We start from the raw sequence: 15,521 nt of genomic DNA, 5'->3' as shown, positions 1-15,521 counted from the left end.
TCCCTTCCTAAATTCATTGGTTGAATCTCTGATCCTCAATCTGATGGTATCTGTAGGTGGGGCCTTTGGGAGGTAATTAGTATTAGATTAGGTCCTGTGGGTAGAGTCCTCATGATGGGATTAGTGCCCTTATTGATGACAAGCCTGGGCTCTTTCTCTCTCCACCATGTGAGGATACAAGGAGAAGATGGCTGTCTGCAAAGCAGGAAGTGTCCTCTCACTAGAAACCAAGTGTGCCAGCACGTTGATCTTGTACTTTCCAGCCTCCAGAACTATGAGAAATACATTTCTGTTGTCTAAGCCACCTATTATTATAGCCCAAACTGAGACTGACACTGTACCTACCCTTATAGATATTTTGCATTAAAAGTCTCAGATCCTGAAAGGCCTGTGAGTCCCTTTTGTAATTTCATCAATTCATAAGTTATAAACTGCTTTCAAAACACTCCATTTAATGCTTATCTCACCTCTGTAAAACAGGTCGTTATTTCAAATATGTAATTGTACATCGAGCCTCATATGTAACAAGTTTAAGTAGCATATTCATAGCTTGTATGTGGAAGTGTTGGGATAAAAACCTGAGTCTCTGACTCCAGAGTCAATGTTCCATTCACTATACTACAACAAATTCTTTTTAAAATGAAATAGTCCTACAGTTTATATTAAGCAGTATGTTAGATATTACTGAAAGCTTTTTTCATAATTGGTCCTAAAGGAACTTTTTTCTTCTAATCCAAATCCAAATAGCAGAATGCTAGGACTAGAAAGGATCCCAGACATTATTTCAGCCTAAATTACTGATTTTACAGATGAAGAAACAGAAACCCAGGGAAAATATTAAATTATTGTCCATCAGTGAACAATTGAGCTTCCTAATTGCAGTTAGGTCCTCTTTCCAGTACCCTATGAAGAATGTTTCCTAGTGTTAGTATTTCTGCTATTATATGCTGCCTTTAATGTGTTTAACTGGGTTGTATGATTAAGTTTTATATTCTAATAGTCCAGATCTATTTGCATGGATGAAAAATCTTGTTCTTTTATTCATCAAAATGCCAAAGAAAGCACATAAAGAACTATTACATATCCTAAAATGTTATTGCTCACATTTATGTTCTCTTGCTCTATGATTAAAAAAACAGTTAAATTACAACGAGCCTGTTTGTGATGCATTCCACAGCTTTACGATGGTCTGAAATGTGAGCTTGATGTTAGATATCTCCAAACAAACTCACATCATTTCCTCTGTTCTCTGCATATTTGGACATTTGGTCAGTGCCTTTGCTCATCTGTAAATACTATGTGGTCTGTGTTATACACCATGGTTTCTTTTAAAATCTACAAGGACACAAATCAGTAACACAGCTTACCATTTTTAAAACAAGGTTTGAAAGATACTGAAGTGCGTTGAACAAATTTGCTTTGTTACAGTCATAATTTGGTATATGTATATTGTGTATTTATATACATATATGTTGTCATTCCCTCTTTTCATATTTTTATGGTCATTGATAAACATTTCAGAAATACTAGAATTCTCATTCTTTTTTTATTGTACTAGTTAAGGAAAAGGAAAATATTTATATTTTGTCACTGTAGAAAAGCCTTCACCCTAATTTCACTGTAATGGCCAAGATCAATAGCTAGAGACAGTCTTAAAGAAGATCTTTAAAGTCAGATATTATGGATTTGATTTCAGCTTTATCACTTATCTTGACTTTGTGCAAGTAATTTAGATTTTCTCTACCTCACTTTGAAAAATGGGGCTAATGATATTTCTTCTAAGGATAGTTTTGAAGATTAAATGAGATAACCTATATACTATTCTTGATTCCATCCCTGGTACACAGCAAGCACTCAAAATACATAAACTATAATAATGATGAGATGAGAGTGATCACGACAAAAGTGAGGATTATGCTTTCATTCCTCGGAAGACAGATGTCTAAAGCAATGATAAATTACCCAGAATAGCAGAATAACTCATATTAAGTGTCCTGTGCATATTAAGTGTCCTGTGGCAAGGAACTCAGGTAGATTTCCAATAACCATGTAAGGTCAACAACTATGAAGACATCATGTTAGCCAAGACCAGCATTACCAATAGAGAGCCCAAGCAAGCAAAAAATAGTACAGAGTATTTGGAAAACTGACTATAAGTAGGAATTTGTGATACAGAATGTTAGCAATATACAGAATTATGTGGGTCTACCCCTTTCCCGACATACAGGCTGAGTGGGGAATATGCCAAGGAAGAGAGTTCCTAAATCATGGGGGGAATAATACTGTATAGTGTCCAAGGAGAAAAGTAGGGGGTGAAGGCAGACAGGTAAAGTAATACAGTATACAGCAATTTATCTAAGGTATGAATATGACCATGAGTAAAGAACCAAGGCAGTTGGAGAATCACAGTACAGTGAAAAACAGAGGATAGAGACAGGAGTAAGATGTGATCTGGCTCATTACCAGAGAACTTCATTTGAGGATTTCCCTGTTTGCATTTTAAAGGGGCCAAGGTAGGAGTAACATGAGATGGGCAGGGTAGGGATTGCCAGCTGGGGTCTGTATACATTAATTGATTTACCTAAGGCCATAGAGCATGTTAGTTGCTCATCTGGCTTCAAATCCATATCTCCTCACTCACAGTCCTAAACTTTTCCATTAGATCACATGAGAAATGCTGACCCAGATTGTTACTTATGATCAGAAAATACTTTCCTAAACTATGTTCATTTATTAATATGATCCACACAGATCTCATGATCCCAGCACTCTCTCAACAAATTAGTCAGATTAAAAAATGGTTATTACATAAGATTTTCAAAAATTATTAGCATCAACTAAAGTTAAAAGAGACATTAATACGCATCTACTGTTAGTCTCAAGAGTACACACATACTTGAATAATTTTTTGGACTCTTGCATCTTTCTAGGTCATTAGTTTTAATTTTTAAATTTCCTTTGTCTGTAAATGTATAAGATGGCCATATTAATGCCCACTGCATAACCCATCATGAGTCAGGACACATCAAGCTTCTGTTCAAGGCTTTTCAGTGGCTTTTCAGCTTACTCTAGGTAAAAACCAATGTCCTCAGGAGGACTAGAATCTTCTCCATGTGCTGATTCATATTCTTTCTCTCATCTTGCCTTTACCACTCCCCTCTTGTTTAGGCTGTTCCAATTACTCTGACCGCTTTGATCACTCCTGCTTTGGGACCTTGCACTTGCTCTTCCCCTGCTTATCATTCTTTTCCTACCCCAGCTATCCACATGAATGACTCCCTCACTTCCTGTAAGGTTTTACTCAGAAGTCACCTTCTCAATGAGGCCTTCACTGGGCTCTGGAACAAATATTTCAATGCATCCAGCACCTCATATTTCGTCTCCCTGCCTTGTGTTTTTTTCTTCATACTTAATCATTTCTAACATGTGATATATTTCACTTATTTCCTTTATTTATTGTTTGCTTCCTTCTACCAGAATATAAGTTTCGTGAGAGTAGACTTATTTTTTCTGTTTTGTTTACTGTCAGATCCACAATTAGCAGAACATTACCTAAATTTAATTAGAGAATTAAAAAATTGTATATACAAAAACAAATCAATATGTGAATAAATTCTGGTCCCTTTAAAATAAATTTAAAATTGTATGACTTCCCTGAAAGAAGGGCAATACAAAATAACTTTCAAACTATACAGGAATTTAAAAACTCTGACGTTAAATTCCTTCAGCCTGGAATTTTATACTTACACAACTTAATTTCCATCTGTATAAGTACAAATATATCTTTCCTACCAAATGCTCTATTCAGTGGCTTCTAGAAGGATTTTTATATTTTTTACATTCATACTATATTTTCCACTTTTGAAATTCTACTCTTTCTCCTCTTCTCTATTCCAGAGGCTACCTCTTTTTAAGTCCAGCACAAGTTCCTTCTCTTCTAGGAACAATTCCTGTAATCCAGCTTGAACTACTCTTCCCCTTTTCTTCATCTCTGGACCACTTAATAGCTAAACCACTCATTTGATAATGTTGCATCACTGTCTTTTTCTGGAATATAATATTTTTTTAAATTACTATTATTTATCCTTTGTTTTAGCTGTGAGTCTATTGAAGTCTCATTCATGCTTTACACTTTTTTGAAACCCCCTTCATACCTAACATACTATCTTGCATCTGGTACATGTTCAGGATATATCTATTGACAGATTTATTCTCATGGCTATTGTAGCAATGCATTGTCTTTGGTTTAAAAGATCATTTAAAGATAATAGGTTAGCTGAATTAGTGGAAAGTCAGACTGGAATAATCAGAAGTTACAGCTTCTGCCAACAAAACTTCCTCTGAAAAATAATTATCCAATTTGTGCTCAATACCTTTAGAGTCTTTCTAAAGGATAAGTAGGTAGGTATACTCTCACAGTATCATAGGATATGAAATAAGTTTTACCATTAAGTCACAAGGCCAAATTTTATTCTTTCCCAATTGATACAGCTAAACTAAATCTAATTCCAATGTTTCATGAATAAAATAAGCCAGGCAATTGGGCAGAATCTACTTTATTGCTTATTATCAGCATTTAAAAGGATACTCTGGTTCAGAGTCAGGAAGGTAAGTAACCCTTTGGAAAAGCAAATGTAGCAAGCTCACCAATAAGGCTATATATAACTGAGTACTCACTTTCCTGAGCGGTTTATCTCAATTTTATATCTTGCTTGTCATTTTGAAAGGTATTTTTCCCCTTAAAATCCTATCTATTTCTGAAGACAGTAAAGATATCCTAACATGGCAACGATTGCTGTAAAATATTGTTATTTATTGAAATCATACTATTGTGTCTATTGTTCCTACTTCACTGTCAAGAATAAATTGTTTGAAGTGTCGTTTAGTACACAAATATCTTACTGCAAATTAAATGGTTGTCAAAAATATTTTGGGAAAATTTCATTGCAGAATAAACCAAAACACTGCATGATTTATTACTGAGCCTGCTCAACTCTCTGGCAGTACATTGAAAGTCAGAGAGGAAGAGCCCTTTCCCAAGCAGCTTTTTCAGGATGTGTGTGTGTGTGTGTGTGTGTATTAATCCCATGTATACTTCAGGCCAGTTTAGAAAAGAAGTGTTAAGATTAGAGTTAATGAATGATCAAAAGTGGAGTAATTTAATTTGAAGCAGGAAAAATTTCTATGTCTGTGAATGTGCTCTGCACCTTAAGAAAAGGAATTGTCATTGATTCCCAATTAAGTGATTCCAATTAAGATATTAACAGAATGTTGGCAGCTAATGACCTGAAAACTAATACTGGTTCAAAGTGTATGCTGTATTTCCTGATGGTGATGATGATGATGATGCCAACAATGCTGTATCTACTACTTACTATGAAGCAGTGGATAAAATGACAGAGGATTCTAAAATAAATACATTTGTTATTGCACTAGAGGAAAAGCAGCAGGCACATATTTTTGTGGAAGGCCATATATCCACTTGAGGCAGTATGCGATAAATGGAGAAACAGAAACAGAGAACATGAAAGTAACCTGTCTTAATTTTTTTAAAAAAAGCAACAATATTAACAAAGTTTAAACCCTTATAGATTAAATTTCCTGTATATTTATCTATCACTTGGCTCAAAAAATATTCATTTTGTGCCTATTCAATCAGCCAATGGAGAAATAGAATTAAATTGTGTTATTCTTTTTTATTTTTTGCTTCAACTCTAGCTCAGACTTGGCCAAACTATTTTCTAGAGTACAGATATCCAAGCAAGCCAGGCAAATCCAAAGGTGATCAGCCTCAAAATAAATTCTAGATTTTTGTCAGTCTACTCTCAAAAGATATTGAGTTCACATAAGCTACTAGGTAAATCTCCCATTGTCACCTAAAGGTAACTCATTTTCATGCATGTGTGGACTTGGGTCATTTTCTATGTGGTATGGCTCACAGACCTTAAGAGAGCTTGTGCCTAGAGATCTTTCTCAGAGTTATGGTTTTGCAGTGCTCTGTTGCAGCCTATATGTTTTATGAAAAGCATTACACTTTCTTCTAGGCATTTTAAACTAGAACTTAGATTTATTCCAGTAGAGTTTTGAGATTCACACCAAACTATTTTTTATTTCTGTCTTCCCCCAAGGATTTCCAAATAGTCCTCTCCAAAACTGGCTGGGATTTCTGGTGGAACAGGATGTCTTTGTTTTTCACTGGCACAACTTAATTTTCCTATTGATGATTGCAAGTTGTCCCCCTTCATGGAGAAGGATAATTTCTTCATTAAATACTTCAGGAACTCAGATTTGCCTCTGTCAGTAAGAGGTACTTGGTAATAAGGACCAAGGGCAAGACCTAGAGCTGACAGAACTACTCAAAGCAGGAAGAAGGTACTTTATATCATCAGAAGCAGCACGTGAACCCTGGTTCTGTTGACAGAGAGGACCATACTGGCAGAGAAAGGGAGATATTAGTTCAGGGGAATTAGAGAGACAAAGATGGAAAACAGCCACTGCCTGCCATAATCTGATGCCTATCTTCATTCACCCAAATTTTATCATTTTCTAAAGTCTGATCTAAACAATATTCAGATACTTCCAGTGTGTTAACCCTGAAGCTATTCCAACAGTACTGATTGTCTTTAGCATTCTTTGGTACTACAAGAGTTTACACCCACATAATATACTCTGATTATTTCCTGCACATTAATTTCAACATCTCAGCCATAAGCTTAAGGACAAGGACTGTGTCTGTTTTGTTCTGTCTTGCCCACCTTCATGATAAGAGAAATACATATATATTATCACAATAAATAAAATAAATAAGTTCATGAAAGAACACACTAGCTTATTTTAATAAACCAAACTTGTAAATCCTGGCCCTGCTATTGATAAACAAGCACTGTAACAAATCTTTCATGCAGGCTATATATATATATATATATATATATATATATATATATATATATATATATATATATATGAACTATTTACCCAATACACAGGGCATTTCTTTCTTTCATAGATATGGCAGATATTGCCAAACACTCATAGTAAATCCTTGCAGTCTAGCCATGGTGTAACCATTCTTCTTAACATAGATGCTGCTATGGATTTAACTACATTGAATAAACACTTTTCCACCCAGACTTTAGAAAATTCTTCGTAAAGCACATACCATAATTGGGGAAATCATCATCCAGGTGGAAAATAATATTTTATGCACATGAAAGAACTAGAGGACAGGACAAGATAAATTTGAAATTATCTATCCCTTCCATACTTCAACTTTCTTTATTTCCTGTACCACACAAGAACAGTATGATGGAAATAGTGACTACCTACTTTCACTTACTACCCATTTACAAATGGTCCAAGTCCTGTCAATTTTTCTATCTACATAATATCTTTGGAACCTGTCACCTTTCCTCCACTCCTAGTGCTCTTTTCTTAATTCTGGCTCTAATGTATTCTCTCCTGGATTACTTAAGTTATCTCCTATCTTTTTGTCTCCAGTTAATCTCTTCCTCTAATTTATCTTTTGTATAGTTTTCAGAGTGATCTTTCTGAAACATAAATCTTACTAAAGTATTCCCTTACTTGAAAATCACAATAAAGTATCCCCCTACTTGAAATTCACAAGTCCTCATACTTGCAGAATAATATTCAAATTATTTCATGTGAAATACAAAGCCTTAATGGAAGAGTTTGTTATTTTAAAAAAATCCATCATGTGTTCTCTATCTGCCCCCAATACAATTATTTACTGCAGTATTCAACTTCTCTGTCCTTGCTACATTTGTGACTACTATTTCTTGTACTTAAAATACCCTTACCTTTCCTTCATTTTATCCATTGGCTCATTAATGTGTTTCAGACCCTTGGGTTCTAAAGAACTCTATTAGAGGCTGAGATGAACAGGTGGGAATAAAGACATACAGGTAGGACTCACATATGACCCTATCAAATCACATTTCAGCTAGTCAGTTTAACTTTTGTTGGTTTTTATATTGGGTTCCTTTGTAGAATTATGTTTACATTAAAAAGTCTTTATATTAAAAAAAAAGATTTAATACCACTGAGTTTCCCTGACCCCTGTTAGATTTATATTGCTGAATATTTTGGTTGGCCTACTTGTAAAATCAGAAACAATGATGCATAAGTGTCTTTGGCGTTTTTCAAACTCTTATATTCATGAACTTGGAAAATTCAGGAGAAGGACCTATCAATAATTGCCATGTCCTATCTAAATATGATTCTTAAACCACGGTTGGAAAATAATTTTGTAATCATTCCCATTATGATAGTGTATTTTTAGAATGAACTCTGAACCCTTGGGGAATCCATGGATAGGCTTTAGAGATTCAGTGAAGCACCTGAAATGGTATAGCATTTTTAAAAGCATTTTTCTAGGAAGAGGGTTCATAAGTTTAATCTCAAAAAATCCAACATGACAAAAAAGTTTAAGTACTCTCCTTTACAGAGAAAAATAAAGCAAATCTAGTTGTGAGTAAGATGAATGTATTTCCCTTTAAAAATATAGATTCAATATAACAAAAGGCAAGAAAATTATTACTCACAATACGACACTTTAATACAAATCAATTGCCCGCAACATTTTACGGTTTCTCTTATCTCATCATGTTCAGTCTTGGTTCATATAAAGAAAGGATTTGTTCTATGACCTAAAGAACACAAGCATAAGATCTATAATTATTAAGTTAATTCAGGAAATGGCAAGACTTATGTGGTTAAACAGTAACCTAGAGATCAGAGCCAAGGACTCACTTGATCACTGCAAGGAGCAAATAATAAAGTATCTGGACATCCATAATGACTAAGGGATGCATTTTCTGATATCTCAAAGGATGGATAGAATTTTTATAAATTGATTTCAAATACTTTACTTTTAGTTTACATTTAATGCATAAGTGAACATGAAGTTACTTTTAACTAAGATACAGAATTGTCGGTTTCATTTGAATGATATCAAAAACAATTGATTTTTATTATGGTGAAGATATGCAAACACTTGAGTCATTATCAAGTCTCCCTTGGAAGAATCTACATCTCCTTAATGGGATAGCTTTCATGCAACATAATTCTGCCCCACTCTTCCAACTGAGTACCACCTATGGGTCATAGCTGATGAAACCATAGGTGGATCTTAACCTGCAAAGTATCTATTATGTTTCCTTTCCAAAGAAATAGAGTACAAAAACCATAAGAATCAATCCATCAAATAATGTTGGGCTTCTGAACTGAAAAGTCATATTAAGTTGATGAGTGACTAGGCATCAGGGAAAACCAAGTCCATGAGCAACTCTCAGAAAACAGAGAGACTGTGAGAAAGGAAATGAGAAAATGAGCAGAAGTGTAAATGTACTTCAATGAGAGACTGAAGTAATGACTTTTGTTCCTACTTACTATTTCCAAATACTTTGTGACACTTGATTATCCACAGGATATCTGCTGAAGTCTTTAAATAAGCAACTTGAGTCTTTTTGAATGTGTTTAGTTCCTTACAATTGAAAACATCAAGACCCCATGCTTCTGTCCAGCCTTGACTACTCAACTTACATGTAATGAAAAAAAAAGATAAAACTTTGAGTCATGAAGAACGGGAGCCATGGCTGAAGGATAGAAATACACCCTTAATATAAAATACATATATGTGTATGCAAACACACACAACAAATATATATGGACACACACAAATATAAATATACTTAATTGTGAAAATTTTGGCTATGTGAGGTAGTTCTGAAAATATCCTCCATCCCTATGTGGACCAGATTCTTAATTAATGATAGTATAATTACTACTACTACTGTTACTGTTACTACTACTTATATCCCTGCTAATAAAGTTAGTCCCTTTTATCTCACAACACTGAAATATTTGAATGCTTTCTTATCTAGCCCCCTCCTCACCTGATTCCCTTGGAAAGCCAGTAACATCAATTGAGAAGACATTTTTATTCCCTTTAGCCTGGTGAGGAGACTGAGCCTCACAAAGTCAAATATTCTGACTCTGCGTCCTTTACATTACACCACAGATAAATTCAATACAATTTTCAGCTGAAGTTATTTCTAAACTGAAAAATATTGAATCCATCTTGAAAATCCACTGCCTTTGGTTCAAAGAGGCTCAGAGAAGAGGATACATATTGGAATCAGCAAAATCCATTCATCCCTGGAAGTCTCAAAACCCAGATCCTAGTGCTGTGAGGAAGAATGTTTAAGCATGACAAAACTACTGCATACCAGCTATGTGTTCATCACTGGAGGTAATAAAAGGGAATATAAGCCTTCCTTCAATGGGTATTTTATGAGTGAGTAACAACTGAAAACGATATTTAAGCCATAATGATTTGCAGGACTATGGATAAGAGAGAAATTGATATAGGTGCCAAGAGCCAACAAAGGATATAACAAAGATATGTGATAAAATACAACATGAACTATAACATTTTTAGATAGAGATTATTTTATTGTGTAAATATCATGAAGTTTAAATTAATCTGGTTAATAATATTTTAGAAATATGAATACAAATATTGAGTAAAATATATCTGGGAAAGAAAGAATATCAAAAGCAACATCAGAGGAAAATTCTCAAGAATAATTGAAACAAACAAGTTAAATCTCTGTTGGCTAAGAATGAGAGTGAGTTAATAAATAAATATGGAAAAGCACTAAAATATAAATTTGTAGTAAAACTTTAGAACTCATGATATTCAGTTCCATAACTTTATAGATGGAAATAGTAACCAATATCACATAGTATAGCAGAATTCTAGAGCTGAGTTCTTGAAGAGTACATTACACATTTCCCTCATTTTAGAAATGTAGAAACTGAGGTCCCAACTGTAGAGTTATTTATACAATGTAACAGAGTTTCCAATTATTTTGGGACCAAGACACAGTTACAGCAACTCTCCTGTTTTATCTTCCTTTTAAAATCCATGTTGATCTGCATGCATCAGTGGCTTATTACAAAATTTTAAATATACAAAATTCTAAATATACAAAATGTATATTTAGAATTTAGTTATTATATTATGCAAAAGTCAAATAGCATTATTATGCCTTTCTTTGATCTGCCCACTGAATGTTTCCACCTATCCAATTGTTATTATAATAGAGATTCTGTTGCAAATATTGTGTAGTAAACAATTATTTCCTTAACATTTTGTTTTTTGAAAAGTTACGTGTTTTCTCAAAATATGCCTATTGAAATTGGAATACATGGGTTTCCTTGACATTATGATATATGATGCAAATATTAATGTCATTAAAAAAATGAATGGAACAGGTACGGTGCCCTCTTTCAAATCTAGGATTTTAGAGCCTTAAAATATGAGCAGGAGACACTGATGCGTATGTATCTTTCATTCCAAGTGAATAGAAACTGACAAATTTGGGGATGGAACTTATAATGTGGCATTATGCAGACTATTTAGAGGTTAACACAACAAGGGGCATTTCAGTGCTTAACATGGTAAGATTAAGAATGCTAATGCAATATTTCTCATTTCTCAATGTATCATGAAAAATCGGATGACTCTACTACAATTGGTGCCTAAGACTTGTGAGAGAAACCTCTCATCAGACTAAAACCTTTCTATTGAGGTCACCATGTAAATGGTTAATGAAGCAGAAACTCTCTGCAGATTCACTGAGCAATTTTAGATGAGTTCTATAGAAATGTTCAATTAATGGTAGGGAAATTACTTCAATGATGCCTTAACAGAAACTGTGGACATTCAACACTTCCTTCATTCAATGGTGTGTTTATAGTTAATTTCCTATTTTCTGAGCACATGTAAGAGTCTGACTATAATTTTTTACTATAAACATTAACAGTTAAGCCAGAGGTTACACGACAGATTAACTAACTGCCCAGTCCAATTGAGTGGAAGAGATTTGAGTTGCCAACTTCTTTTAGGTTGGCTGGTCGGTTTCAGGTAAGTAGCCCCCAATTTAACCCTGCCATGAACATGTAATGGACAGTCATCAGGGTTTTATTTCCACCATAACCATCATGATCATCCTTTCAATGGCTGTGTAGCTGCACCATTTATGTAAATATATTTAATTACATTTAATACACTCATTTAGTGTTCAATAGGTGTCATGCACTACTGTAAATTCTTTACAAACATTAACTTAACCTAGTAAAATTTGCTTATTACATACTCTCAAATCCCTTGTCACTTGGTCCTCATGACACACTCTTGTCTTCCTTGAGGATTTCAAGAACTATCCCAATTGTTTTCTTTCTTACCCCATCCACTGCCATGTTTCTCCTTCATATCAACAGACATGTTGATGATCCATTTAATAAACGGATATAACTGCTTCTCAGCACCCTCAGGTTAGAGCTTCAACTCTAATCCATGAGCACAGCCATAATTGGATCTTATCTCAAATGGAAACATTTCCATTTTTGAATTTTAAATTAGGAATATTCCCTTAAAATGACAGTTTTCTCTATTTTCACCTCTTCTCTTTTTTGTCTCATGTAGCCTGTAATTTATTCCTATCATGACCTCTTTCTTCTAAATTTCTCCCTATTTCTGTTAGTTGAGTTGCCTCATTCTGATTGCATTTGCTCCCCATAAATACCAATTTTCTAAAAGACACGGATCAAATCTCAGGCTGAAAATGCCCTAGAATTTTATCATCTTTACTGTCACTGTGTTGGGTTTCTGAAATAATAATTTTACAAGGGAACTTGAACATGTAGATAACATGATCACAAATCTAACAAACTACCATTACTATGATTATCACTACTATACTACTACTTATATGCTATTATAATTACTATTTACTATTCTTTTATTATGTGTTAGCCTCTACATTAACAGTTTTGTAATTGTGCTCATTTAATTCTCACAACAACTCTGTAAGGTAGACAATATTATAATACACATTTTACAGACAAAAAAAGGATGCTTAGAATGTTTAAATAGCTTGCCACAGGTTAGAAATATAGTCATGTCTAGACCATAATTTCAAACCTAAGTCTGGCTACATTATACCACCTTACAATGCAGTCCAAAATTCAAAGGGTCCAACTGAAGTTATCCCTGTCATTAATAAGGAAAGTATAATGATAAATGCTGTTAATATTTATTAAGTCATTTCTTCACAGAGGTAATATTTTCTTAACACTTGTGTCAATTGTGTTAAAATCAAAAGCTAGTTCAGGCAATTAGATGACACATTTATTGAAGCATATCTAAGAAAACTCAACTAGTGAAGATATAAACATACAAATAAAATGAAATAATGTGGCTCTCTATGCTTTCTGCCTCATGAGGATAAAGCGAGAAGTGAGCTGTCTGCAACAAAAAAGAGGGCTTTCACCAGAACCCAACCGTGCTAGCAGCGTGACCTTGTGTTTCAAGGCCCCAGAAGTGTGAGAAATAAATTTCTGTTGTTTATAAGCAAATAAATAAATAAATACATAAATAAATAAAATAGTGTGCATTTATTCATGTTATAAAGGAATTCCTTACCTGACATTAGGGTTTGTGATGAGGTGATTATTTTTTAACATCTTTATTGGAGTATAATTGCTTTACAATGGTGTGTTAATTTCTGCTTTATAACAAAATGAATCAGTTATACATATGTTCCCATATCTCTTCCCTCTTGCATCTCCCTCTCTCCTACCCTCCCTATCCCACCCCTCTAGGTGGTCACAAAACACCGAGCTGATCTCCCTGTGCTATGCAGCTGCTTCCCACTAGCTATCTATTTTACGTTTGGTAGTATATATATGTCCATGCCACTCTCTCACCTTGTCACAGCTTACACTTCCCCCTCTCCATATCCTCAAGTCCATTCTGTAGTAGGTCTGTGTCTTCATTCCTCTCTTGCCCCTAGGTGATGAGGTGATTTTTAATTAAAAATTCTTTTGGTTTACAGGTTATTAGAAAATCTACAAAGAAGTTGATAAAAAGGTAAAAAGAAGAATGGGTGATCAATAAAAACAAACCTATGGTTTATCATTAATCAGTCAAAATATCTAGATATCTAAGACTTAAAAATTATAACTTTTCACAAAGTCATAAGACATAGGAGGCTCAGCCTCTACCCTTGGGAAGTGTATACCTTAGTTGGTTAGAACAGGACTGTGCACACATGCACACACACACACACACACACCACAGATACACATAACACAGTTCATGAATTGAGTTGTCAGGATATCAAGATCACTGGCAAAAGGAAGGCAAGCACTTTAACACAGTATTTCTCAACCTGTTTTGGTTTATTTCTTTTTTGATAATTTTCCCTCACCTAAAGAATCTTTCTATAAGTTTTTTCTTAATAGTTCCTCCATCATGAAATTTTAATACCAGAGATATGCAGCATATATGTTGTTATACTCTGGGCAATTTGGAGGGCCACAAGCCGTTGTAATAACTAAGATGTTTTCCACTCCCCAAGAATAAATCTCAAACCCTTGGAAGGTGATACATCACTGTTGAAAATGTATGCTTTAGAACTATAAAAATATAGTTGGAAATTAACATTAAGTTGTATTATCAAGCTCCATTTCATAATCACATAATTCTATTCTATAACGAGTCTCGTGTTTTTAAATACCTTTTGTGAATTTGGTTGAGTCCATTAATTCATACACTTCATGTCATTTATTAAATTTCTTCTACCTGGTAATAGTGGGTATCAGCAAGTGCATATTAAATCAAATACTGAAAGTTTAAGTAGGTTAAAAGTGTAAAAAATTCCGTTTAATATTTTAGGAGTCAAGCTGAAGGTTGCATCAAATTTCTAATATACCAGAAATTACCATTGTCTCCTACTGAGTGCAAGTCACAATTTGAACAACTAGTAAAAGATGTTGATTGTGTTTATCTTACTGTGATTTGTATCAATCCAGCAGTATAATAAACATCAAAGTAACCTCCACATAGTGACAAAACAAGACATAAAATCCAAACTCAGTATCCTATAAATGTGTCCCAGCTGGAGCCCTGGAGATTGTCTCCGAACTTGGAGCATAATCAGGTCTGTGGAAATACCATAAAAATGTTTTCTTTCAATCACTTGTAATTGGTATTCTTAAAGTGAAGAGAAGAAAATAAAAAGGATGTGATCTTTTGATTTGCTGCTTTTGTTTGGAAGTGCTCCAAATCACAAGTTAACTACAGGGCAAATTGACATCTTCTTGGTTGAGTTGTAACCTTTCCCTCCTCCATTTCTTTCCAAGGTTTGTAAACACCTCAGAGTCCAGACATTCACATATTTGTCTCAAACCAAACTTCTCATCCTGGAAGCTCTACATAACCTGGCCTCACTTTTACATTTTCCAGCAGTATTCCTCTTTCTTTCCCATTGTAAACCTTTAACTATTTTCTCTAGGATTATTTCTCATTATTCCCTGAATGAGCCATGCTAATGACCACGTTCGCAAAATGAGCTTCTTCTCATTTCTGGGCACTTTTCGTTATGCCCAGTTCTCTCTACCTATCGGAGGCATACTCATCCATCAAGATCCTT

This window comes from Phocoena sinus, chromosome 14 (genome assembly GCF_008692025.1).
Source record: "Phocoena sinus isolate mPhoSin1 chromosome 14, mPhoSin1.pri, whole genome shotgun sequence".
Lineage (NCBI taxonomy): Eukaryota > Metazoa > Chordata > Mammalia > Artiodactyla > Phocoenidae > Phocoena > Phocoena sinus.
The sequence above is the reverse complement of the archived record's forward strand: the minus strand, read 5'-3'. Positions refer to the sequence as shown.